The 27,504-nt window shown below is 41.1% G+C and overlaps 1 long non-coding RNA gene and 2 pseudogenes across 2 annotated transcripts in view; 1 reads left to right on the top strand and 2 right to left on the bottom strand.

Moving 5' to 3' along the window:
• Positions 1-10,311, bottom strand: part of LOC143678892 (uncharacterized) — a 93,343-nt gene extending 83,032 nt beyond the window's left edge. For both annotated transcript variants that reach the window (XR_013173465.1, XR_013173464.1), the window contains exon 1: positions 10,127-10,311. This is a non-coding gene — a long non-coding RNA (uncharacterized LOC143678892). The remainder of the gene's footprint in view (positions 1-10,126) is intronic.
• Positions 10,312-19,534: 9,223 nt separating this feature from the next.
• LOC143678891 (microsomal glutathione S-transferase 1 pseudogene) lies at positions 19,535-19,988 on the bottom strand (annotated as a pseudogene).
• A 2,721-nt stretch (positions 19,989-22,709) lies between these two features.
• Positions 22,710-23,203, top strand: LOC143678890 (peptidyl-prolyl cis-trans isomerase A pseudogene; annotated as a pseudogene).
• The last annotated feature ends 4,301 nt before the right edge of the window (positions 23,204-27,504 follow it).

Below are 27,504 nucleotides of genomic sequence, written 5' to 3'. Positions count from 1 at the left end.
CATTTCTTTCCATTCCTTGTTCAATACCTAACTCTGCCTGTGATGCATGGAGTGAACTTTTTTTTTTTTATTTATCAAGTGGCATTCTTTTCTTAGTAATTCCCTATTAAAAATTCTTCCAGGTGATCCAAGATGGCGGCTTAGTAAGGTACATGCGTCTTAGTTCCTCCGACTCCAAATCAACTAATAGGTGAACAGAAACAGTACAGAACAGCTCCCGGGGCTACAGCAGGGAATGGACACACAGCGTAACCCAGTCTGGGCTGGCTAGTCTGACTGCGAAACTCGGCTGTGGTGAGTGAGATCCCCGAGTGACGCGCGATTTCCCGAGCAGCCGCAGCTGCGGCAGTCCGAGCTAATCCCTCCCTCCTTCCTGGGCTGGCTGAGAGACTCAGAGAGACAAGCTTCCCAGCCAAGGCGGCCGGCGCCACACTTTTGCAGGCGGCTTCGAGTCTCGGCTTCGAGTCCACGGCTACGAGTCTCGGATCAGAGGGCTATCCAAAGTCTGGGCTGGCAAGTCTGACTGCGAGACTTGGCTGTGGCGAGACCCCCGAGCGACGCGCGATTTCCCGAGCAGCCGCAGCTGCAGCGGTCCAAGCTAATCCCTCCCTCCTTCCCGGGCCGGCTGAGAGTATCGGAGAAGCAAGTTTCCCAAGCCGAGGCAGGCGGCGCCCTTCTTTTGCGGGCGGCTTCGAGTCTCGGCTTTGAGTCCGTGGCTACGAATCTCGGATCAGAGGGCTATCCAAAGTCTGGGCTGGCTAGTCTGACTGCGAGACTCGGCTGCGGTGAGACCCCCGAGCGGCGCGCGATTTCCCGATCAGCGGCAGCTGCGGTGGTCCGAGCTACTCCCTCCCTCCTTTCCGGGCCAGCTGAGAGTATTGGAGAAGCAAGTTTCCCAAGCCGAGGCAGGCGGCACCCCTCTTTTGTGGGAGGCTTCGAGTCTCTGCTTCGAGTCCGCGGATACGAGTCTCGGATCGGAGGGCTATCCAAGCCATGGTAGCCTCTCCCCGTGGGAGGCTTCCTGGTCCGGTGGGGAATGCCCCAGGCCCGCTGCGGCCCACAACCAGCCACAGGGTCCCCTCAAGCCGCGGCAGCTGATGCCCCCACCATGCGCGGCCCCTGAACCAACGGAGAGAATTAGATCTGAAATCCCCAGGCTGCGGAGATCGGTGACTGGGGGAGACCCATTCCAAACACTTGAGACAAACGTGTGCCACGTGCGCCACGTACTGGGCAAGATAAGAAAAACAGATCCCAGAGATTTCACAGAAAAATCTTACAACCTTGCTGGGTCCGACACCCAGAGAAATCTGAATAAATGCCCAGACACCAGCAGCAGAAGATAACTGTCCACGCTCAAAAGATTGAGAATATGGCTCAGTCAAAGGAACAAACCAATAGCTCAAATGAGACACAAGAGCTGAGACAACTAATGCTGAATATACGAACAGAAATGGAAAACCTCTTCAAAAATGAAATCGATAAATTGAGGGAGGAAATGAAGAGGACATGGGCTGAACATAAAGAAGAAATAGAAAAACTGAAAAAACAAATCGCAGAACTTATGGAAGTGAAGGATAAAGTAGCAAACATAGAAAAAATAATGGATAGCTACAATGATAGATTTAAAGAGACAGAAGATAGAATTAGTGATTTGGAGGATGGAACATCTGAATTCCAAAAAGAAACAGAAACTATAGGGAAAAGAATGGAAAAATTTGAACAGGGTATCAGGGAACTCAAGGACAATATGAACCGCACAAATATACGTGTTGTGGGTGTCCCAGAAGGAGAAGAGAAGGGAAAAGGAGGAGAAAAACTAATGGAAGAAATTATCACTGAAAATTTCCCAACTCTTATGAAAGACCTAAAATTACAGATCCAAGAAGTGCAGCGCACCCCAAAGAGATTAGACCCAAATAGGCATTCTCCAAGACACTTACTAGTTAGAATGTCAGAGGTCAAAGAGAAAGAGAGGATCTTGAAAGCAGCAAGAGAAAAACAATCCATCACATACAAGGGAAACCCAATAAGACTATGTGTAGATTTCTCAGCAGAAACCATGGAAGCTAGAAGACAGTGGGATGATATATTTAAAATACTAAAAGAGAAAAACTGCCAACGAAGACTCCTATATCCAGCAAAATTGTCCTTCAAAAATGAGGGAGAAATTAAAACATTCTCAGACAAAAAGTCACTGAAAGAATTTGTGACCAAGAGACCAGCTCTGCAAGAAATACTAAAGGGAGCACTAGAGTCAGATACAAAAAGACAGAAGAGAGAGATATGGAAAAGAGTGTAGAAAGAAGGAAAATCAGATATGATATATATAATACAAAAGGCAAAATGTTAGAGGAAAATATTATCCAAACAGTAATAACACTAAATGTCAATGGACTGAATTCCCCAATCAAAAGACATAGATTGGCAGAATGGATTGAAAAACAGGATCCTTCTATATGCTGTCTACAGGAAACACATCTTAGACCCAAAGATAAACATAGGTTGAAAGTGAAAGGTTGGGAAAAGATATTTCATGCAAATAACAACCAGAAAAGAGCAGGAGTGGCTATACTAATATCCAACAAATTAGACTTCAAATGTAAAATATTTAAAAGAGACAAAGAAGGACACTATATACTAATAAAAGGAACAATTAAACAAGAAGACATAACAATCATAAATATTTACGCACCGAACCAGAATGCCCCAAAATACGTGAGGAATACACTGCAAACACTGAAAAGGGAAATAGACTCATATACCATAATAGTTGGAGACTTCAACTCACCACTCTCATCAATGGACAGAACATTTAGACAGAGGATCAACAAAGAAATAGAGAATCTGAATATTACTATAAATGAACTAGACTTAATAGACATTTATAGGACATTACATCCCACAACAGCAGGATACACCTTTTTCTCAAATGCTCATGGATCATTCTCAAAGATAGACCATATGCTGGGTCACAAAGCAAGTCTTAGCAAATTTAAAAAGATTGAAATCTTACACAACACTTTCTCGGACCATAAAGGAATGATGTTGGAAATCAATAATAGGCAGAGCGCCAGAAAATTCACAAATACGTGGAGGCTCAACAACACACTCCTAAACAATGACTGGGTCAAAGAAGAAATTGCTAGAGAAATTAGCAAATACCTCGAGGCGAATGAAAATGAAAACACAACATATCAAAACTTATGGGACGCAGCAAAGGCAGTGCTAAGAGGGAAATTTATTGCTCTAAATGCCTATATCAGAAAAGAAGAAAAGGCAAAAATTCAGGAATTAACTATCCATTTGGAAGAACTGGAGAAAGAACAGCAAGCTAACCCCAAAGCAAGCAAAAGGAAAGAAATAACAAAGATTAGAGCACAAATAAATGAAATTGAAAACATGAAAACAATAGAGAAAATCAATAAGGCCAGAAGTTGGTTCTATGAGAAAATCAATAAGATTGATGGGCCCTTAGCAAGATTGACAAAAAGAAGAAGAGAGAGGATGCAAATAAATAAGATCAGAAATGGAAGAGGAGACATAACTACTGACCTCACAGAAATAAAGGAGGTAATAACAGGATACTATGAACAACTTTACGCTAATAAATACAACAATTTAGAGGAAATGGACGGGTTCCTGGAAAGACATGAACAACCAACTTTGACTCAAGAAGAGATAGATGACCTCAACAAACCAATCACAAGTAAAGAAATTGAAGCAGTCATTCAAAAGCTTCCTAAAAAGAAAATTCCAGGACCAGACGGCTTCACATGTGAATTCTATCAAACATTCCATAAAGAATTAGTACCAACTCTCCTCAAACTCTTCAAAAAAATCGAAGTGGAGGGAAAACTACCTAATTCATTCTATGAAGCCAACATTACCCTCATACCAAAACCAGGCAAAGATATTACAAGAAAAGAAAACTACAGGCCGATCTCTCTAATGAATATAGATGCAAAAATCCTCAATAAAATTCTAGCAAATCGTATCCAACAACACATTAAAAGAATTATTCATCATGACCAAGTAGGATTCATCCCAGGTATGCAAGGATGGTTCAACATAAGAAAATCAATTAATATAATACACCATATCAACAAATCAAAGCAGAAAAATCACATGATCATCTCAATTGATGCAGAGAAGGCATTTGACAAGATTCAACATCCTTTCCTGTTGAAAACACTTCAAAGGATAGGAATACAAGGGAACTTCCTTAAAATGATAGAGGGAATATATGAAAAACCCACAGCTAATATCATCCTTAATGGGGAAAAATTGAAAACGTTCCCCCTAAGATCAGGAACAAGACAAGGATGTCCACTATCACCACTATTATTCAACATTGTGTTGGAGGTTCTAGCCAGAGCAATTAGACAAGAAAAAGAAATACAAGACATCAAAATTGGAAAGGAAGAAGTAAAACTATCACTGTTTGCAGACGATATGATAATATACGTCGAAAACCCAGAAAAATCCACAACAAAACTACTAGAGCTAATAAATGAGTACAGCAAAGTAGCAGGTTACAAGATCAACATTCAAAAATCTGTAGCATTTCTATACACTAGCAATGAACAAGCGGAGGGGGAAATCAAGAAACGAATCCCATTTACAATCGCAACTAAAAGAATAAAATACCTAGGAATAAATTTAACTAAAGAGACAAAAAACCTATATAAAGAAAACTACAAAAAACTGCTAAAAGAAATCACAGAAGACCTAAACAGATGGAAGGGCATACCGTGTTCATGGATTGGAAGACTAAATATAGTTAAGATGTCAATCCTACCTAAATTGATTTACAGATTCAATGCAATACCAATCAAAATCCCAACAACTTATTTTTCAGAAATAGAAAAACCAATAAGCAAATTTATCTGGAAGGGCAGGGTGCCCCGAATTGCTAAAAACATCTTGAGGAAAAAAAACGAAGCTGGAGGTCTCACACTGCCTGACTTTAAGGCATATTATGAAGCCACAGTGGTCAAAACAGCATGGTATTGGCATAAAGATAGATATATCGACCAATGGAATCGAATCGAGTGCTCAGATATAGACCCTCTCATCTATGGACATTTGATCTTTGATAAGGCAGTCAAGCCAACTCACCTGGGACAGAACAGTCTCTTCAATAAATGGTACCTAGAGAACTGGATATCCATATGCAAAAGAATGAAAGAAGACCCATATCTCACACCCTACACAAAAGTTAACTCAAAATGGATCAAAGATCTAAACATTAGGTCTAAGACCATAGAACAGTTAGAGGAAAATGTAGGGAGATATCTTATGAATCTTACAATTGGAGGCAGTTTTATGGACCTTACACCTAAAGCAAGAGCACTGAAGAAGGAAATAAATAAATGGGAACTCCTCAAAATTAAACACTTTTGTGCATCAAAGAACTTCATCAAGAAAGTAGAAAGACAGCCTACACAATGGAAATCAATATTTGGAAACGACATATCAGATAAAGGTCTAGTATCCAGAATTTATAATGAGATTGTTCAACTCAACAACAAAAAGATAGCCAACCCAATTACAAAATGGGAAAAAGACTTGAATAGACACTTCTCAGAGGAGGAAATACAAATGGCCAAAAGACACATGAAGAGATGCTCAATGTCCCTGGCCATTAGAGAAATGCAAATCAAAACCACGATGAGATATCATCTCACACCCACCAGAATGGCCATTATCAACAAAACAGAAAATGACAAGTGCTGGAGAGGATGCGGTGAAAGAGGCACACTTATCCACTGTTGGTGGGAATGTCAAATGGTGCAACCACTGTGGAATGCAGTTTGGCGGGTCCTCAAAAAGCTAAATATAGAACTGCCATACGACCCAGCAATACCATTGCTGGGAATCTACTCAAAGGAATTAAGGGCAAAAACTCAAACAGACATTTGCACACCAATGTTTATAGCAGCGTTATTTACAATTGCAAAGAGATGGAAACAGCCAAAATGTCCATCAACAGACGAGTGGCTAAACAAACTGTGGTATATACATACGATGGAATATTATGCAGCTTTAAGGCAGGATAAACTTATGAAGCATGTAATAACATGGATGGACCTAGAGAACATTATGCTGAGTGAGTCTAGCCAAAAACTAAAAGACAAATACTGTATGGTCCCAATGATGTGAATCGACACTCGAGAATAAACTTGGAATATGTCATTGGTAACAGAGTTCAGCAGGAGTTAGAAACAGGGTAAGATAATGGGTAATTGGAGCTGATGGAATACAGACTGTGCAATAGGACTAGATACAAAAACTCAAAAATGGACAGCACAATAATACCTAACTGTAAAGTAATCATGTTAAAACACTGAATGAAGCTGCATCCGAGCTATAGGTTTTTGTTTTGTTTTGTTTTGTTTGTTTTGTTCTTATTATTATTACTTTTATTTTTTTCTCTATATTAACATTCTATATATTTTTCTGTTATACTGCTAGTTCTTCTAAACCGATGCAAATGTACTAAGAAACGATGATCATGCATCTATGTGATGATGTTAAGAATTACTGATTGCATATGTAGAATGGTATGATTTCTAAAAAAAAAAAAAAAAAAAAATTCTTCCAAAGCAATGATCTGCATTTAATGAAGGGGTATTTGCCTTCTAAGATGTAGACAGTGTCCTTAGCTAGGAATTGGCTTTGAATTTGCATTGACTGCATTAACATCACCAGTCCTCAATACCATATACATGTGCACACACCTACACACACGTTTTTGTCTGTAAATTCATCAGGAAGGCAGGACCCAGATGGACCACCGAGAATAAAACACCCTTCATTGGAAGAACAGGCTCTTCAGATGAGATCTGTGGTCATGGTGGGTGAGAAGGGGAGAGAAGAGCTGCCCATTGCCCCTGTTGAAAGGCTCATCCCTTGATGAGAAAGCTTCCTTTGAGATGGACTGTGAGTCAGTTAACTGAAAACTGAAGTCAGGACTCAAAATTCTGTGGGTGTATATTTTGGAGCTCATGAAAGCAAAATAATGCAATGTGGGTTCTGCAAAAAGAAATCTGGGTGAGATGAGGAGGTTTTCTCTCTTTTCCCAAGAAATGTCAACACATTGACAATCATTATCCTATTCCCTGGGTTGCCCCTAATGTGGCTGTACTCCAGAAAAGAATGCAGCACTTTCAATAGAGATTGTGGCCAGCTACAGTCCAAAAGGGCCACCATCACAGCCTATATGCCCTCTCCCCACCTCCCACGGAATAGTTCTTGGTAATATTTGGGTTCTTTGGGGCTAGTACAGGAGAGAAGAGTGGAATGTGGGTAGGACAGCCAACAGCATCCTCCAATCCCCCTCAAAGCAACCTGATGCAAGATGCAAGGGAGAGTTCCCAAGGAATGGCTCCAGAGCCAAGTTTCTCATTTTTGTAGGTCAGCAGCTGGACTATGGAGAGACTGACACCCCTGGGAAGGGGGAAAGAAGTGAGAAGAATGTGAGGGTAAAGAGGAAGGAATGGGAGCAGGGCTATGATTACCCAAGAGGTAGATTCATGCTTTGGTATTAAGAAAACAATGGAACCAGCAATTAAAAAAGAAGAAGAAGAATTTAAAATGTAATACTTCACAAAGAGTATTCATATATTACCTGGGAGCCGAGGGTGAAATGGAGAAGGGAGTTTCATAACCATATTAGTAATTAGGGCCTCAACAGGTCCTGAATGGGAAAAATAGAGATGAAGTAAGGAGGAAAAAAAAAAAGAGACAGAGGAAGGATAAAAGAAGAGAAAGAAACACAAGCATGGTATCCACTAAACAGGTATTAAATGCTTACTATGTCTTAGGCTCTGTGCTAGAAACTAGAACTATAGTATTCAAACTTTCAAGATCTGTCTTGCAGGGATAGCATGCCACATAAAATTTGTTCTGTAAACTTTTATCCTTGTGATTGCTTTTAAAGACCTTCATTGTTTGAATTCCCCAGCTGGGCTTGGTGTTGAGTCCTCTGGAAAGACAGGCTATGTGCTGATTCCTGGCTTCCAGACACCATACTGACTTTTTCTGCTGGGCTGGCCTCCTAACTACCATTCCTCTGTGGCTGCTTGCTGAGGAGGAAACTCAATCTCCATCTTTAGATGTAATGTGTCCTAGCTTCTGGGGAAGGGGCAAAACTCAATAAGCCAAATCAAACAAATGTCTACCTGCATTTTGATATTCTTCATTCTCTGTCTCTCTCTCATTCTGTGTGTGTGTCACTCATATATTGTCTGAGTTTCCTGACAGCTGAGACAAAAACCATACAATGGGTTGACTTACCAACAGAAATTTATTGGCTCACACTTTCAGAAGCTAGAAGGCTTGCTTCCTCTTGAGTCAGTATCATCTGGTTGGCTGGCAGGCCTCAGAGTTTCTTGGCTTTTCCAACACAAGTGTGTTAGTTAGATTCAGTTGTCAACTTGGCCAGGTGAGCATACCTAGTTCTGTTGCTGCGGGCACAAGCCAATGGTACGTGAACCTCATCTGTTGCCAATTACATCTGCAGTCAGCTAGGAGGCGTGTCTGCTGCAATGAGTGACCTTTGACTTAATTGGCTGGTGCTTAAATGAGAGAGCGCAATGTAGCACAGCCTAAAGCAGCTCGGCATTCCTCATCTCAGCACTCGCAGCTCAGCCCAGGCCTTTGGAGATGCAGAAAGAAGTCACCCCGGGGAAAGTTGTTGGAACCCAGGGGCCTGGAGAGAAAACCAGCAGAGACTATCCTGTGCCTCCCACTTAAGAAAGAACCTCAGTGGAAAGTTGGCTGCCTTTCCTCTGAAGAACCAACAAAATAAATCCCCTTTTATTAAAAGCCAATCTGTATCTGGTGTGTTGCATTCTGGCAGCTAGCAAACTAGAACAACAAGGCATTGCCTCTCCTTTCTCTTCCAAGTTCCATTTATTCTTTGGGCTCCTTCCCATGGCTTTCTCTCTGTGGCCTTGTCTATAAAGTCTTCAGTGACAAGATTAAGTTGGCCACACCTTTAACTAGAAACATCTTCAAAAGTCCTATTTACAATAGGTTCATACCCACAGAAATGGATTACAATTAAGGACATGATCCCCCCCGCCTGTCCGCCCCCCCTGCCCCCCAGTGGGGTACATAATTCAACCTACCACATATAGCAATTGTGCCGTTTGAAAGGATGTATGTACCCTAGAAAAGCCATGTTTTAATCCTAATTCCATTTTGTAAAGGCAGCCGTTTCTTCTAATCCCTATTCAGTACTGTACGTTTGAAACTGTAATTAGATCATCTCCTTGGAGATGTGACTCAATCAAGAGTGGTCGTTAAACTGGATTAGGTGGAGGCATGTCTCCATCCATTCAGGTGGGTCTTGATTAGTTTACTGGAATCCTGTAAAAGAGGAAAAATTTTGGAGAGAGAGATTCAGAGAGACCAGAGAAGAATGACATAGCCATGAGAAGTAGAGAGTCCACCAGCCAGCAACCTTTGGAGATGAAGAAGGAAAATGCTTTCTGGGGAGCTTCATGAAACAGGAAGCCAGAAGAGAAAGCTAGCAGATGATGCCATTTTCACTCTGTGCCTTTCCAGATGAGAGAGAAACCCTGACCATGTTTGCCATGTGCCTTTTCACTTAAGAGAGAAACTCTGAACTTCATCAGCCTTCTTGAACCAAGGTGTCTTTCCCTGGATACCTTTGATTGGACATTTCTATAAACTTGTTTTAACTGGGACACTTTCTCAGCCATAGAACTGTAAACTAGCAACTTATTAAATTCCCCTTCTAAAAAGCCATTCCATTTCTGGTATATTGCATTCCGGCAGCTATCAAACTAGAACAGCTGTCATTTATTTATTTTGCTTCAAACCTAGACATTACACCTAATTCCTAAAGGTATTTATTTTTCCTCAGCTATTTAAAAACAGGAAAAGATATTACGACAGCCTTTCCCTATGGCATTAACTATCTTGAAAACAGATTAGACATAAGAAGGGAGATAGAATCATTCATGCATCACTCAAAGCTAGAGACTATATGTCCTCAAGGGGCAATACCTAGTATGAGAGTTGGGAACAAATATGAGAACTTGGATTGACCTTTCTTTTTCTTGGTTTTGGTTGATATCCGATGTCTCCTTACCTGGGCAGTCATTGAAGGTGTGAGATGTTATTGATGCTAAAGATGGCAGTTGTCAGTCATCTTCATTATCAGACTCTTGGGAGACCACACTTCTGTCGTACCCGGGCAGGCCCAGGATACAGAGGTGAAAAGAATGCTCTCCCTACCCTTGTGTTGCTTACAGCCTAGGATTGGAAGCAGAGAGGTAAATGACTGATTGGAATTTGGAACAGAATGAAGTGAATTCTCAATTGTGGGAGAAGCAATGGATTGTGGGGATTCAGAAGGAGGACATTTAGCTTTATTATAAGGTAAAATTACAGAGAGCTTCATGGAAGTAGTATTCATTTCAGCTGGGCTTCCAAGAATAAGTAAGATGTTAAAGATGGAAAAGACAGAAGGAAACTTTCCAGGCTAAGAGAATGGTAAAGCAATCGCATATAATCATGAAGGCATGCAATGGGATCTAGGAAAACAACTCTCTGAAATGGCTTGAAGAGAATGAAGGTGCATGGAGTGATGAAGAGGAAGTCATGAGATGGACACTTGAGGGACCCAGAGAAATTAAACAACCAGCCCAAAGACATTCAGGTGGGAAGCCATGTGGTATAGTCAAAAGAGTATAGTAATTCCAAGTTTGGCTTACCAGAGTTGTCATCTCAATTCCATCTCAACATTGCTCTCTGATCTTGAAAAATTTATCTGATCTCTTTGAACCTCATTTTCATAATATATAAATTGAACATATTATACCTACCTTTCAGACAGGTGTGAAGTTTAAATGATACGATGTTCTGAAGGTGCCAAACAAATGCACATAACAGAGTCTCAATAAAGTTTAGCTCCAGCCCTTACCCTCCTCAGGTGGGAAAAATCAGGAAACATAGTTGATCATCAAAAGGTTTTCAATATTGCTATTGAAATATTGTATATTAGGCCTCATGCTAGTTAGTTGCTACATGATATCCAAAAGAGAGAATAATATACTTGGGAAGATGATATGGAGAGAGATTAAAGGTTAAGTAATAGGTCAAGATAAACTTAGAGCCATCACAAGACTGTACATGATTTGATGAACAAAGGAGAATCCAGACAATAAGTATTGTGTATGATGTGCTGGTTGGACAAAGAGGGCTGTGAGTTAAGAGTACATGAGTCACCAAGGGCTGGGGTGGGCTGGAAATATTTCAAAGAATAGGAGAAATGTGAGCCAGACCTTGAAGATGGTTAGCAGTTGGAGAAGCAGAGAGGAAGGAAAGCATCATGTTAAGTGGAAAAAACAGCCATGGAGGTAGGTCCGAGCAAGGTGAGCTTGGGGGACAGTGAGTCCTGCTTGACTGTAAAGGACAAATCCTGGGAGATAAAGCTGAAAGGTAGGTTGGGGCCAGACTATGGACAGCACTGGGAGTCAGGCGAAAGACTTCAACTTCCCTTACAGGCAATGCCTTTTTATAGTGTATTCTAGGCCACTCTCACCCTGCATTTTTTATGCCACTTATTATTTAGTTACATATTGCTTTGTACTATTTTCTTTGTTGGATAAATATATTGTACTGTGCCCAAAGCAAAATTGTAAGTTTCTTAGCAAAGATTAATAAAGATTTTCTAACCGACATGACTTAGTGTGGTAACATATCTTAGAAGGTGACAGGTGGAGGAGTTGGGGATACCCATGGAAAAGCTGGGTTACACTGTTCCAACTTCCCAGACTCTGCCACTGTCGCTGTGACCATTGCGTTCAAGGCTTCTCCAATATTGATTTCAGTGCCTTTGTGTTGCCTTGATGGTTTAGACTCCTGGTTTGAGGAATATCTCTGTAGACAATATTTGATGTATTTCCCATCGATTAAAATAGAATCCTCACATACAGGTGGAGGGCTTAGATCTTCCAGATTCTTGTGGGTTTTTCCTGGTCAAGATCCTTGTCTTTTCTGAGAAGGAAAGTTGTGTCACTTTACAATAGAGCTACCGTGTGCCCCTAAGCTACTTACCTTTTAGAGACCCCTGCTCTTTGGTATTATCAGCCACCCTTTCTGAATATAATCTTGGGGAGGGAATCAACCAGGAACCTTGGGAATCAGGTGACCAAGGGCAGAAAACAAGAACTGTGCAGAGCAAACATGACCTGCCTGAATGTTTGCTTTGGTTTAAAGAGTTACTGGGGACAGTATACTAACCTTTTGTTTTACAGGGAGTTCTACTTTCCTGGTAAATAGCTGTTTTTAAGTACCAATTTCTCCATGTGATGTGTCAGACAGATCCTTTAAACAGACCTGATGCCCTTCTCTGTGGATCAGCTAGGGTGGCAGCAGTGACACCTGGGCCTAGTCACATGCAGGGGAAATAGCCACTCAGAAATGTCTGGGTTCCTCATCTATTCAAGGCACAGCCATTCATCTCACGGCCCCTTGAAACCAATTCCCTAAAATATTGCACTTTTAGTGGCCCTGACCACCACCAAGTGGTAGATTACTCCAACAAATATCTGCAGCCCCAGCTGTTGTTAGAGACCCACACAGTTGAGCAGGTGCATGAGCAATCTTACAGAGCTGGTGTGGATTATTTTGGTTCTATAGATGCTTTTATACATGATTCTCTATGAAGCAAGGACAGTTATATAGGGTTGGGGTTTAATAGGGACTGGGAAAAAAAATAGGCGATGCATAGTGGTTCCTATGAGAAATAAGGACAAAACAGCCTTTCTTAAACAGGAACCTGAGTTTGCTATTGGGTGAACTTTGACTGGTTGGTTTATTGGGTGATGGCTTAGACCCAAAAGTCTTACAGATAATGACCATCCTCTGCCTATTCTTTCTTTCCCTCCACCCCTAGTACGTAGTTGCCACTGGAGTGAGACATCCCCTAAGGCACAGAATGTATCCACCGTGGACCAATTCTTTCCTCCTGTTTTTGTTCTAGATGTTCTTTTTACCTGATAAGTCTGACCCTTTCCACTGTATCTGTTTAAATCCTTCCCGTCTTTCAGGGTCCAACTCAAACCTCCTTCTTTCATAAAGCCTCCCCATCATGTGCCCTTGTCTTTCCTCACAATCTGGCCCTGAGTCTTGTGTCCTTGTTTCATGCAGTTCGTTTTGTCTCCCCAGATAGTTAGCAAAACTCCAGGAACCAAGCCTGAAGTTTTTCATGTATTTCTCACATTACCTAAAATTGCTCTCATTCCCTATATCAGCTGTCTCCTGTATGTCATTCATTTCTGAAATTCTCAAAAGGAAGGGAGCCAGCCCAAGCCTTCCACAATCATGGAACAAAGTCAAGAAAGGGTCCTGAAAAGAGCTAAATTTATCCAGACTGCCTGCGGCGCTTGAGGACATGAACTTCAGGAAAAATGGACAAATAAGGAACCACTTATACACCAGGGAGATGGACCAGAAAAGACAGTGTGGATATGGCAGATGTCTTTAAACTGAGGTGCTTGAGGCATTCTAGGGATTTAGAGAGGGCAGAAAACCAGGAACTACGTCAGGGTTTCACTACCTCTGACAACTCCAAGAAGTGTAATTGTTTTTTCCAAAAATTAGCTAGAGAGTTGAGAATTACAAAAGCATTCTAGCTCATACCCAATGATCAGAGCATGCAATGCTTAGTGTGCAATACCTTGATGACATAATGGTCAACTTCTACCTAGTGATGGACAACAGAGAAAATGCTGAGAGCATTATCATCTGTACAGAAGTTGCAGGAGTCATGATGAAGTATTATTTTGCCTGCTTAGGGGTGGCTTTTGAGAGTAAGATGAACAGGTTGAAGTAGGAAGCAAGGGAGCACTTGCTAAGTACCCATTGGTACCTTTTTGTAAAAATTATCTCACTCAACCCTTTGAAGTAAATATCATACCCATTTTATAGATGAAGAAACTGAGACTTGTGGAATTTGCATAGCTCTAACAAGGTCTCACTCATAATAATGATCAAAGTTAGAGTTCAAGCTTAGGCTACCTGGCTCCAAACCCTGGCTCTTTCTACCCTATTGTGGTGCTTTTCAGTTCTCTCTACTTCCTTTGTGTTTGAAATCCCAGACAGGGAGTCTCCAGGGAGAACTTAGTGCAATCAGAACCTGGGGAAGGATGGGGAGTCCTTGTTCATAAAATCTCCTGGATCTTAGGGCAAAGAAATCAGCACCCCTTTCTGGGCCGAGTCACCAGTTCTCTACTTCGAATTTCTATTTCTTCCAAAATGACCTTTCTCTGAGCAATATACAAAACAAGGTGAAAGGTGGATGGCATTGCCTTTTTCTCTTTGCTTTCAGCATATGATAACCTTTCTAGTCATGTCTCAGTCTCCTCGGTCTTTGCCCTCAATGCACAGAATGTGCATATTTGCCCAACCTTTATGCCACCTGGCTCTGAGCAGCACATTACCTGATCTGAACTAAGTCCACTTTGCAGAGGGATGGCTGGCCTTCTACTGACCCTTCTGGGAAACACCTGTCCTCCCTGACTTCCTCTGGAGCTCATGCTAGTGGCAACAGTACAAGCCTGGGGACAGAGTGGGCAAAAGCTGCCTTCTCTGCAGGAAGTCTTGAAATCGTCCCACCAGCTTCTCCAATATTCATCTCAAATGCTTCTGCCCACTTTTAAATTCCCCCACTTCCTTTTTAACAAACATCAGCTGTACCTATTTATAACACACGTTGAATACTAGAGAGAAATATAAGCAATGAGGAACACAACAATGTCCAAGACAGTTATTCAGAGACAGCTGTAGGTTTCAGGAACTCCTTTTTGTCTTGAGCATCTTCCCTTGTCAGTGTACTCATTCTTCCTGGGCAACCTCATTCTTCAGTTTCACAGCCATCCCTCTGGGGCTCATTCTTGTGGCAACAGTGCCAACATATGTTGATGACTTTGAATTCTCTCTTCTCAGATCCCACCCACCCACTAGATACCTCCATTTGGAAGCCCTTCAAAACAATGCAGGTGCTCAATAAATCTTTGTTGAATACATGGTCTGTCTATCCCCCGAGGTTGGCAGCCCAGACAGAAGTAACTCTGTTTTGTACTGTATCTAATAGCTCTCCTTTTATTACTGCTGCTTTGTAGGGAGTTTGGAGTGGTAGGGGGATCATAAGCCTCAGAATTACAACTGTGTTCAGTTCTGTTTTCTGTCTCTCTTAAGGTTACTGGTCAAACTCTGAGCTAAGCAGTATGGATCTCTATCTAGGATTCTGGATCCGGTTCTGATGGAAACTAGCTGTGTCTGACTTTGGTCAGGTTCCTTGGTTTCTCTGGACCTCATGATATAGATGAATTGGATGATTTCTAAAGCTCTTTCTATCACTTACCCTTCAGTGTGAAGTGTTCTAGCCCTTTTAAGTAGGATTTTCTTTTTCCCCAGACTAACTATTGATAGTCTTCGCTGGGAGAGATACTACAAATCTTAGCAACTTGGCAGATTTTATTCTGTTTTTCTATAGCTTTGTCCAGACCACTTGAGTAAAGCTGAGAACGAATTGTTGGTCTCAACCCTATCCACAGTTAAGACTTCTGTCATCATATAGGTACACATAGCAGGCTTAAAGAGGGATGTAAAATTATCTCCATCCCACACAGGCATCTATTTTTGTCTGGCTTGTCCAATTTCCTTCCTCCTGCAATACAGACTGGCAGAAGCAGCTTTTGTCTGGTCACGTGGGATAAGTGTTCACCCACATGGGTGTTTGTATATAGGAGAGTTGTGACTCCAGGTTGTAACTGCTTGACAAGCACTCCAGAACAGATGTATCTAATGAATTGCTATCTTTTCCAAGTAACCACCCTGGTAGGTGCACAGTTATTCCAAAACTGTTTGAGGTCCTATTTATTTCTGATAGTAAATTAATTTAAATTTGAATCAAAGTGACATATGCTCCAAATTTAAACAAGTCAAATATGCTAAAAACACTTAGGACCACTGTACAGGCATATCTCGGAGACATTGTGGGTTTAGTTCCAGACCACTGCAATAAAGCAAAAATCACAATAAAGCAAGTCATATGAACTCTTTGGTTTCCTAGTGCATATGAAAGTTCTATTTTCACTGTACTGTAGTCTAGTAAGTGTGCAACAGCATTGTGTGTAAAGAAACAACACACATATCTTAATTAAAATGCGACACAGACAGGAATTGAGCACATGCTGTTGGAGAAATGGCACTGATAGAAGTGGTCTGCATGGAGCTGCATAAAACTTCAATTTGTAAAAAAATAAAGTAGCTGCAAAGTGCTATAAAGTGAAGCACAATAAAACAAGGTATGCCTCTAGTTCTGCAGCCTCTGACTACACTCCCTATATCCTACTCCCTAGAGGCATTTACATTCAACTCTTTCAGGTCTTTTTTGGGATATGTACCTCCATATTTAAAAGTAATGTGCTCATACTCTGTCACTTGACTAGTAATTTGGCCTTTTTTTTTTGTTTTACCGTAGATAAGGTTTTAGCTGTCTTAAACCGCCCCCCATTTTACTCCTCCCATGTGTCCAATTCCTCCAACGGAGAATTAAAACAATGTTCAGTGGTTACGTTATTATGACTATTTTTCATGGTAAGCCAAGTGGTGGATTTCAACCTTTTGGGTTTTTTTTTTTTTTTTGTCATTATTTATTATATGCATTCTTCTTTTTTTCCCTTTAAATTATCTTGTGTCTAGGACTAAATTCTTTTACTCCATTCAATTTTCTTTCTATCTAAATTTCCATGTGGTCAAACAACATGTCTGTGGAGGAAGGAGATAATTATATGTTCATCTTGAAGCCTGCCCTGTGTACATCTGTTCTGTAAACCTCCTTCCAAGAACCTCAATTCTCCTGCTCCACTTTTACCTGTGTGCTGGTTTGAAGCTGGGATGTACCACAGAAAATACCATGTCCTTTTAATCCATTCCTGTTGGTGCACACCTATTGTGGGTAGAACATTTTGGTTCAGTTATATCAATTGAGATGTGACCCACCCAATTGAAGGTGGCTTCGATCCTTTTTACTGAAGTGTTCATGAAAGAATAAAAGATAGAAAAAGTTGAGAGACAGCTTAGAGAGAGAAACACTGATTGAGATTGGAAAGAAAATCCCAGAGGAGCTAAGAGAGGGCACACTTACACTCAGAGAGAAAGCCACTGGAATTAGAAGCTGAAAGCAAATGGAACCCAGAAGTGAAGGTCAGCAGACATCAGCCATGGGCCTTACCATTTGATGTAGGTGTCCCAGTTCCTGGTGGTCTTTCTTCAGAGTCCAGGTATCATCCTGTTGATGCCTTCACTGGGACATTTTCATGGCCTAAGATCTGTAAATTATAAGTTAATAAATCCTCATTGTAGAAGCCAACCCATTTCTGGTATATTGCACCCCAGTAGCATTAGCAAACCAAAACAGCCTGGCTCTCTGAGTGTGCTGCAAAGCATTCATATGCGACTTCCTTCCACAATCATCTCAGGAATTTCCTTTGTCTTTCATGTTGCATCTCTTATTTCCTTGATCCATATCTTCCCCATTCTCAGTTTACTCTCTCATTTCATTGGGGTACATTCTCTGGAAATTCCTGAGGAAGAGTACACAGGAGGTAAACTTTTTGAAATTTTCCTTGCATGGAAAATATCCATATTCTATGCTTATATTTAATTGGGGATTTTAGTTGGGAGTAGTTGAAAATAATTTTCCTTCAAAAAAAATTTTTTTTCTACTAGCTTCTAGTGGTGACATTGAAAAGTGTGCTTCTATTCTTAGTCCCCATTTCTTTGTACATAACCTATTTATTTCCCTGGAAGCTTTTATTTTTCCTTAGTATTTTGAAATTCCAAGAGGACTTATCTTAGCGTGAGTCTTTTAACGTGTTATGTTATGTACCTAATGGACATATGTTTGTGTTCTTCAATTTCTTGAGCTATCTTTGACAATTACGTCTCTATCATTTTCTCTGCTTTCACGTTCTAAAAATATCATTGGTTAGAGGAAGGACTCCCTAGATTGGTTCTCTAATTATTTCTTAATCTTCTTTCACTTTTAATCCATCACTTTATGATTTTTTTCTACCTTTTGGGATATATTTTCAACTTTATTTACTAGACTTTCCACTGAGTTCATGATGTCTTTAATTCTCAAGCACTAAGTTTCTTATTTTCATGGTTCCTTTTGTTGTTTCATACTTGTTTCACAGACGCAATCTCTATCTCTTTACAGATAAAATAGAAACCAATTATAGATTTGTGGTAGTTTTTCTGTGCTTTCTGTATTACCTCTGCTTCCTCCAGGATCTTTTTATTATTATTATTATTATTGTTTAAATTCTTTTCCCATATGTTCATTTCAGCAATATAAAAAATGTAGATTCTACAATTATCCTACGTGCAAACACTCCTCATGGATTTAAAGTATGAGGTGAGTGAAAGTTACAAATTACAGTATAATTCACTTTTTTACTCTTTTCTTTTTTTTTTTTTTAACATGGACAGGCACCGGGAAACAAACCCGGGTCTCCATATGTTCTAGTTTGCTAGCTGCTGGAATGCAATAAAACAGAATGACTTTTAAAAATGGGAATTTAATAAGTTGCTAGTTTACAGCTCTAAGGCCAAGAAAATGTCCCAATTAAAACAAATCTATAGAAGTGTCCAACTAAGGCATCCAGAGAAAGAAACCTTGGTTGAAGAAGGCCGAGGAAGTTCAGGGTTTCTTTCTCAAGTGGAAGGGCACATGGTGAACACAGGCAGAGTTCCTCTCTCATCTGGAAGGCCACATGGTGAACATGGTGTCATCTGCTAGCTTCTTCTCCTGGCTTCACGAAGCTCCCTGGGAAGCATTTTCCTTCTTCATCTCCAAAGGTCACTGGCTGGTGGACTCTGCTTCTCATGGCTATGTCTTCCTGCTCTCTCAGAAATCTCTTACATTCTCCAAAATGTTTCCTCTTTAATAGGACTTCAGAAACTAATCAAGGCCCGCCCAAATGGGTGGAGACACGCCTCTAGCTAATCCAGTTTAACAACCACTCTTGATCAAATCACAAATCCAGGGAGATGATCTAATTACAGTTTCAAACATACAGTGCTGAATAGGGATGAGAAGAAGTAGCTGCCTTTACAAAATCGGATTAGGATTAAAACGTGGCTTTTCTAGGGTCCATACATCATTTCAAACCAGCACACTGCATGGCAGGTGAGAGCTCTGCCACTGAGCCACTGTTGCTCGCCCTATAATCAATTTTTTTTTATAACAAAGTACTTTATGAATAAGGCAAAAGATTTAAGAATTACAATGCTTAACTTCTAGTGCAAATATAAGACAAGAATGAAGGTCATTATTAATGCTAACTTTCAAAATAGGTTTTCCCTATTTTTCAATTTTTATGCCCCTCTCCTTTCTGAAACCTAAGAAACTATTCATTCTAAATTAGAAGCACAGAATTCCTAACAAAATGCAATTAGACATTGAGTTGTAGGATTCTCCTTACAGGTACAATTTATTCTTCAGTCACTGAAAAAGTAACTCCATATCCAACCAAAAAAAAAAGTCAAAGCTCAATTTGGCTGGGGAAGGGATGTGAACTATGCAGTAGTGAGGTAGATCCATGCTCCAACAAAGACTCTGGAGGGTAGGAGAGCTGTAGAGAGATCTGGAATCACTCAAGGAACACAGAAGGTCAATATCAAGAAATGGCACAATATTTCCAAGGCCATTCAGGTGGGCTCTTCGTACGTGTTTCACTTTGTCATCTGTCCTTAGATGCTTCTTGACATTTTCTCCTTTGCCAAAGGATGAACAATTCTCCTGGGTTGGCAAAGACTCTTCTTGTCAATCTATAGAACACAGCTGCAGTGTTCATAAAGATAATTTTTGAAAGAATAATCATTGTATAGGAGGCAAAAGCCATTTATACCTCATTCTCCATTAGCTGGGTGAGGTCAGCCTTTTTTTTTATTTTTTTCAATTTTGGTTTGGAATCTAGAAGATACAGGAACACAGTCCCCTTTCAGAAGTGATAGATTGGAAAACAAACATTTTGCAGCTAAACAGAGCAAAGAACTTTCAGGCTGGCAGGGACCCCGCATGCCTTAGACCACCACCTGTTTTTCTCCTCTCCCACCACCCTCTCTATGGCCTCTTCTACCATAGCCTATACCCAGGCACATACCAGGGTCTTGCTTTACTGTTTGTTTTTATCTCCATCTCTCATATTGAAGGGTGTGCCAGTTTGAAAGGATTATGTACCCTAGAAAATCCATATTTTAATCCTGACCTATTCTGTGGAGGCAGCCACTTCTTCTAATCCCTATTTAGTGCTGTACGTTGGAAATTTGATTATATTAACTCTACAGAGATGTGACCCACCCAATTGTGGGTATTAACCATTGATTAGAGGGAGATGTGACTCCATCCATTCCAGATGGGTCTTGATTAGTTTACTGGAATCCTTTAAAAGAAGAAACATTTTGGAAAAAGCTTCAGAGTTAAGAGAGCCACAAGAGTGGCAGAGCCCAGCCAGAGACCTTTGGAGATGAAGCAGACATACATGAAAACAAGAAGCCTGGAGAGAAAGCTAGCAAACATCGGCGTGTTTGCTATGTGTCTTTTCAGTTGAGAGAGAAAGCCTGAACTTCATTGGCCTTTCCTAAATGAAAGTAATCTCTTGTTGGTGCCTTAATTTGGACATTTTCGTAGACTTGCTTTAATTTGGACATTTTCATGACCTTAGAACTGTAAACCTGCAACTTAATAAACTCCCCCTTTTAAAAGCCATCTTGTTTCTAGTATATCGCATTCCGGCAGCTTGCAAACGAGAACCTTCCTTAAATATGTGATGTTTTTTGGCTGTCTGTTCTTATTTAGGGTGAAATTTGTCAACTGGTTGGCTATATTTTAGGGTGATCAGGCAAAAAGTCTCTTTCAGACATCTCTGGTCATATTCAAGAGGCAGGAAATGGGCCACAGTGTCTCAGCCAGCAGAGTTCTCACCTATCATGCCGGAGACCTGGGTTCAATTTCTGGTGCCTGCCCATGCAAAAAAAGAAAAAGAAAAAGACAGTGCAAAGGCCAGGTCCTTGAAACAAAGGCCAATGTGTTAGTAGAACAAAAGTTCAGTGCCTTTCTGTCTATCATTTAGGGTGGGTTGCTTGTTTTCCTCCTTGAACTTATCAAAGGAATGAAACAAGTGATTACCTTTTGAGGTCATTTCAGATGCTGTTCAAGCTTGCAACCTTGTACTGGATGCAGGCTGGAACTTTAGCTCATTGAACTTGAAAAACACGCTCTTTTAGGATGGGCATAAACAACCACTCGGAAAAGACGAAAAGAAAAATGATTTGAATATTATGACAACTCATGAAATTGGAATCAACATGATTGTGCCAAACAAAACAGCTGTAATATTATATAGATACGAAACACTAATTTTATATGACCTTTGTGTTTGGCTTTCAAGGGAACAGCTTCTTGCAATGTCACTCTATGACAACTGCTGTTGACTAGGAAGCTGTCTGCAACAAGATGGTGGAAATAAAGAAATTAGAGATAACACTGTCTACAAATAAGTTGAAATGTCTTTTCCCTGCTCTGAAAACAAAGAGTGTTCAGATTTTAAATGAAGGTGCCTGATCTGTGTTTCCTTAGACCATCCCTGGTCTTCCATGCAAATGTATCAAGTCTGTCTTTGAATCCAAAGGAAGTGTTTTTCACTTTTTCATCTTTTGACCCATTTATCTGCCTGTCCTTATGTTACCCACTTGTCAATACTCAGACTAAGAAGCTTTGCTCAACTATTTAATTCAGATTTCTCCTTTCCCTGAATTTTTGTGGCTTAACTATTGGGATCACTCATTTTAGATCACTTTTTCTTTGGGGGGGCAGGGTATGCATGGGCTGGAAATCGAACCCGAATTACCTATGTGGCAGGTGAGCATTCTATCACTGGACCACCCATGCACTCTGGGATCACTCATTTTAGATTTTGTAATTCATGATATAGATTGTCCTCAGATGTGGGCACAAACCTAAATGCCTACCAAGGGTCCTGCAGATAATGTAAATGAATGAAGTCTGCTCCACGAATCAGATAATAGTGAGTGTTGGGGACTGCAGTGAACTTGAGAATAGATGCTCCTGGTAGAGGACAGCTGCACTTGACTACAGTCCATTGCTACCTGGCAGGAATGCAGACCAAAGGACAGCATATATTCCAATTTTTTAAGAGAAGCCAGATATCCAGATTTTTATGTGAACTTTAACATTGTGTTCAACTTTACAAGAACAGTTTAGGATAAGCACAATGGGTATTTCACCCTGGATGACCTTATCCTCTCCCATGACTTCTCCGCCTACATGAATACTGATAATGCCCATTTCTGCCATCTCCATTTCAGACTCATCTAATCAGCTGCCTTCTGGCAGTGTCTGTCTCCATTGATTCTCTAGACTCCCCATGGCCAAAGCTGAGCTCATCGCCCCCTCTCCTCATCACTCCCCTACTCCTCTTCCAGCCTGCCTGTCCTTTGTGAGAGGCACAGTCATCCACCTTGTGGCCCCAACATGAAGTCCACCAAACATTTATTTTGAAAGAGTTAGGTACTTAAAAAATATATAGCTGGCAGACACTGCTGCCCATTGCCGCAGTTCCATGCCCACAGCAATGGTCAACATCACCGTGTTCTTCAATATCACTGTCAACTGCCAGCCCTTGGGCTGAGTCTCTTTTGAGTTGTTTGCAGACAAAATTCCAAGGACAGCAGGAAATTTTCATGCTCTGTTTCACTGGGGAGAAAGGATTTGGTTATAAGCATTCCTACTTGCACAGAATTTTCTGAGGTTTATGTGCCAGGGTGGTGACTTCACAGGTCATAACAGGTCTGGTGGCAAATCCATCTACAGGGAGAACTTGGATGATGAGAACTTCATCCAGAGTGTACAGGTCCTGGCATCTTGTCCATGTCCAATGTCAGACCCGACACAAACGGTTCCCAGTTTTTCACCTGCACTGCTAGGACTGAGTGGCTGGATGGCAAGCATGTGGTCTTTGGTACGGTGAAAGAGGGAATGAATGTTGTAGAAGCCATGGAGTGCTTTGGGTCCAGGGATGGCAAGACCAGCAAGAAGATCACCATTGCTAACTGTGGACAAATCTAATAAATTTGATCTGTATTTTATCTTAACCACCAGAACATTCCTTCTGTAACTCAGATCCCACCTCCCCTGGTCTGCCTCAGTATCCTGTCATTGTGCTCTTGCTGCAGTTCTTTGGGGTCTACGTTATCCTCTCCTTCTATGTCTAGCTGGATTACAGAACTAAGTTTATGATTATGAAATAAAAAACAAACAAACAAACAACATATATCAAAGTAGCCATGCTGGAAGAAAACAGAAACTTGTTGGACTTCTTCATACTTATTTTATAGTCAGGCATTACCTTTATTTTGTATGTATGTACAAGGGAATGGTTCCAACAGAATTGCCACAGGTAGCATGACCTTTCAGGGTTTAGAGCCATTAGAGGTCTTACTCCAGCCCTGGTCATCCTTAGTCACCCCCTTTCCTCTTTTTAGCTTGTCTAATTGGTTGCTAAGCCCTGGTGATTTTGTCTCATTGACAATTGAACCATCTCTAATCCTACTTAGTTAGGACTTTTGCTGTCTGCAATTAAGATTGCTACAGTAGCCTCTTAATGAGCTCTCTCTTCTGATCCATCCTGCCTAAACTATTTCCACTGTCACTTGCTAACTTCAAGAGATGTTCAACAACTTGGCCTAACTGACAAGGCCTGCATGCTCTACTTCTTTTAACTTAACCTCCTCATCTCCACGTTACTATTCACATGTGGCCTTTGCTCTAGATTTCCTATGTTTACCACACCAAGTGCAACCATCCTCCACCACCGCCGCACTTCCCTGCATGGCAAAGGGTCCGCGTAAGAGTGAAAGAAAAGGCAAAGGAGTCTAAACTTGTGGTCTCCGGAAGAGAAATTAATTCACCCGATCTCTTAAAATGTTTCAAAGGAAAGTTACTCAAATATATAAAGATTGATCCCAGCCAAGAAATCTTTCCCTTCTGTCTCTGAGATTGTCTTTTGATCATAGCTTTTGCCCTTGAAATTCAGGTGAATTCATTACTGGGGCCACAAGCAGAAGAGGGCCATTGTCTTCTTTCTCTCAAGGCTCTTAGTGAGCGCATCCTCACATCACCAGCCACGAGCAAGCCTGCTCAGCTGACAGAACCCGTGTCTGCTGTAAATAGGGCCTGGGAGTGCGCCTCCGGTCAGGGGCCTAGGAGGATGGCATTACTCACTGGAGCCCCATCCTCTTCCCTTCATTGTTTTCCCATCTTCATCAGAGGGTGAAGAAGGGGGGTGGGGGTGGGGGTGGGAAGTGGGCTGGGAGGAGGGAGGACAGAGGGTGAACAGGAGAGTGGAGCTGTTTGTTTTCTCCTTTGTGTTAACAATACAACATCTGTTCCCAGCTTGGCAGCTGGACCAAATGAAATGATGCGAACATTCATTGCCCTCTGGATCTCAGGGGGTGGGGAGTGGAAGAAGGAAGGAGGGAGGGGTGCTGCGAGGTCTGAAGCGTCCCTGAACAATAACAACAACAACAATAATGAAAATAACTTCAGTACCATTTGGTAAGCTGGCCGTGGACACACAGAAACGGGTAACCTGATGTTCTGGCTGATCCTTCTATTGTAACTAAGGCACTCAGCAACAATCTCTGCCCCTTTTTAAAAGAAACACTCAATTAAAAGGATGGTATTTACTTGGTAAATATCTACTTTGGCTCATGTGCTCTGATAGAAAACTTTTTTATTTACCTAAGAGTGAGGCTAAGAGAAGTGAAACCAAAAGAAGTAAAGTGAGAACAAAAATTAAAATGATCATTGGAACAGTAGGAAAAAAGTATATTAGGTGTGAATGTAAAAGATGGTGTGATGCAGAGCCAAGTACCCCAGGAAAGGTTGTTTTGAAATTTAATCCATTCCTGTGGGTGTGAACCCTTATAAATTGGACATTTACATGAAGTTACTTCAATTAAGGTATGGCCTAAGGTGGGTCTTAATCACGATGAGTTTTAATCCTATTTTGGAGTCCTTCGTAGGTAGAATGAAATTTAGATACATGGAGGAGAAAGTCACAGGAAGAAGCCGAAAATCATATGAATCCAAAAGAGAAAGCCAAGAGAAGCCAGTAAGGCTGCCATGTGCATTGTGTGTGACCAAAAACCCAAGCTATCTAAGAATCACCTGCCCCAGAATGCCATAGTCTTCTAATGGAGAAAGCATCACCTTGATGATGTCTTGATTTTGGACTTCTCCTACCCTCAAAACCATGAACCAATAAATTGCAGTTGTTTAACAAGTCCTCCCACCCCCTAAAAAAAAAAACATTGGAAAGAGAGGTAAGGGGAAAGAAGGACCCACATTCTCCTGTTTCTCCTCCTACCTTACTTCTGCTTCTTTTCATTGTCTTTGGCTAGTTCCCTCTGTTCTCTCTAATGTCTGATTTGACATGCTCCACTGCTGTGAACATCATCGATTTCTACTTACACTCACTGTCAATGTTTTCATCTAATCCTATGACACTAGGTACCATGTAAATGCTGATCATTCCCAATTTATATTTCAAGCACAGACCCATCTCCTGAATTGCAGCCTTATATATTCAACTGCTTATTTTTTCTTTTATTGAGAAGTTGTAGGTTTAATCAAGCATAAAATACAGGATCATATGCTACCCCATTTTAATACCTTGAATTAGTGTGAGACAGTTGCTACAGTTGATGAAAGCACATCTTCATCATTGTACCATTACCATAGTCCATGGTTCAACTTAAGGTTCACCTTCTCTGTAGTGCCAGTTCATGGATTTTTTTAAAATTTTTATTCAGTTACCATATATACAACCTAATACATGCCCCCTCAACAACACTCACATATGAACCTCAGTGCTGTTAATTAACTTCATAGTGCTGTGCTACCATCACAACCATCCACCACCAAAACATCTCCATTATGCTAAACAAAAGCAGGGCCACCTGTTTCTTTATCATCTCCAGTTGGATATTGTCATGGTCAGGTTCATGTGTCAACTTGGCCAAGTGCTGGTACCTGTTTGTCTGGTTGGGCAAGTGCTGACTGTCTGTTGCAATGAGGACATTTCGTAGAATTAAATCATGATCACATCAGCTGTACCCACGGCTGATTCCATTTGTGATCAGCCAAGGGGAGTGTCTTCTGCAATGAGTGATGCTTAATCTAATCACAGGAAGCCTTTTAAGGAGGATTCAGAGGAGACGGGCTCTCTTGCTGCTTTGGCTGGGGACCCTCTCTTGTGGAGTTCATACAGACCCTCCATTGGAATCTTCTTCGGCTTCACAGTCTGCCCTATGGATTTTGGACTCTGTGTTCCCATGGTCACGTGAGACACTATTATAAATTTTATATTTGCGAGTGTTCCCTGTTGATCCTGTTTCTTGAGAGAGAAATTAGATAACTAATACAGATATCTAAAAGTATCTCCAACTCAGTGTGTCCTTAAATAAGTTTCTGATCTCCTCCACCACCCAAAGTTGCTCTTCCATAGTCTTCCTCATCTCAGTTAATGAAAATTGAGTTCAAATTCTGATAGCAGAGTGTGTGTGTGTGTGTACCAGTGCCTACAGGGAAGGTTCCAGATCAGTTACCCCAGGAAGCATGCAGAGCAGGAAGGGGACCGGAGTGTTGGTGGAGAGGAGGTACTCTGTGCCCTGGGAAAAGTAGAGCACAGAGTACCTCCTTTGTGCCAGGAGGACCTTAGTTGTCACAGACTGTTTGCCCCTAGGACCTTGGATAGTGTAGAACCAGGTCAAGAATAACTGGCGATAGCTGGGAAAGCTTTGCTCACAAAGATCCCTTGTTATTGAGGAGAGCATCCTTGTTTGTGCTGGTTTGAAAGGATGCACGTCCCCTAGAAAAGTCATGTTTTAATCAAAATCCCATTTCATAAAGGCAAAATAATCCCTATTCAATACTGCATGTTTGAATCTGCAATTAGATCATCTTCCTGGAGATGTAACCCAATCAAGAGTGGTTGTTAAACTGGATTAGGTGACGACATGTCTCCACCCATTTGGGTAGGTCTTGATAAATTTCTGGAGTCTGATAAAAGAAGAAACATTTTGGAGAATGAAGGAGATTTGAAGAGAGCAGAGAATGCTGCAGCACCACGAAGCAGAGAGTCCATGAGCCAGTGGCTTTTGGAGATGAAGAAGGAAATGCCTCCTGGGGAGCTTCATGAAACTGGAAGCCAGAAGAGAAAGCTAGCAGATAATGCTGTGTTTGCCATGTGCCCTTCTAGCTGAGAGAGAAGCCCTGACTGTGTTTGTCATGTGGCTTCTCACTTGAGAGAAAGAGACCCTGAACTTCATCGGCCTTCTTGAATCAAGATATCTTTCCCTGGATGC

This window comes from Tamandua tetradactyla, chromosome 4 (assembly GCF_023851605.1).
Source record: "Tamandua tetradactyla isolate mTamTet1 chromosome 4, mTamTet1.pri, whole genome shotgun sequence".
Classification (NCBI taxonomy): domain Eukaryota; kingdom Metazoa; phylum Chordata; class Mammalia; order Pilosa; family Myrmecophagidae; genus Tamandua; species Tamandua tetradactyla.
This window is presented reverse-complemented; position numbering and strand designations above follow the sequence as displayed.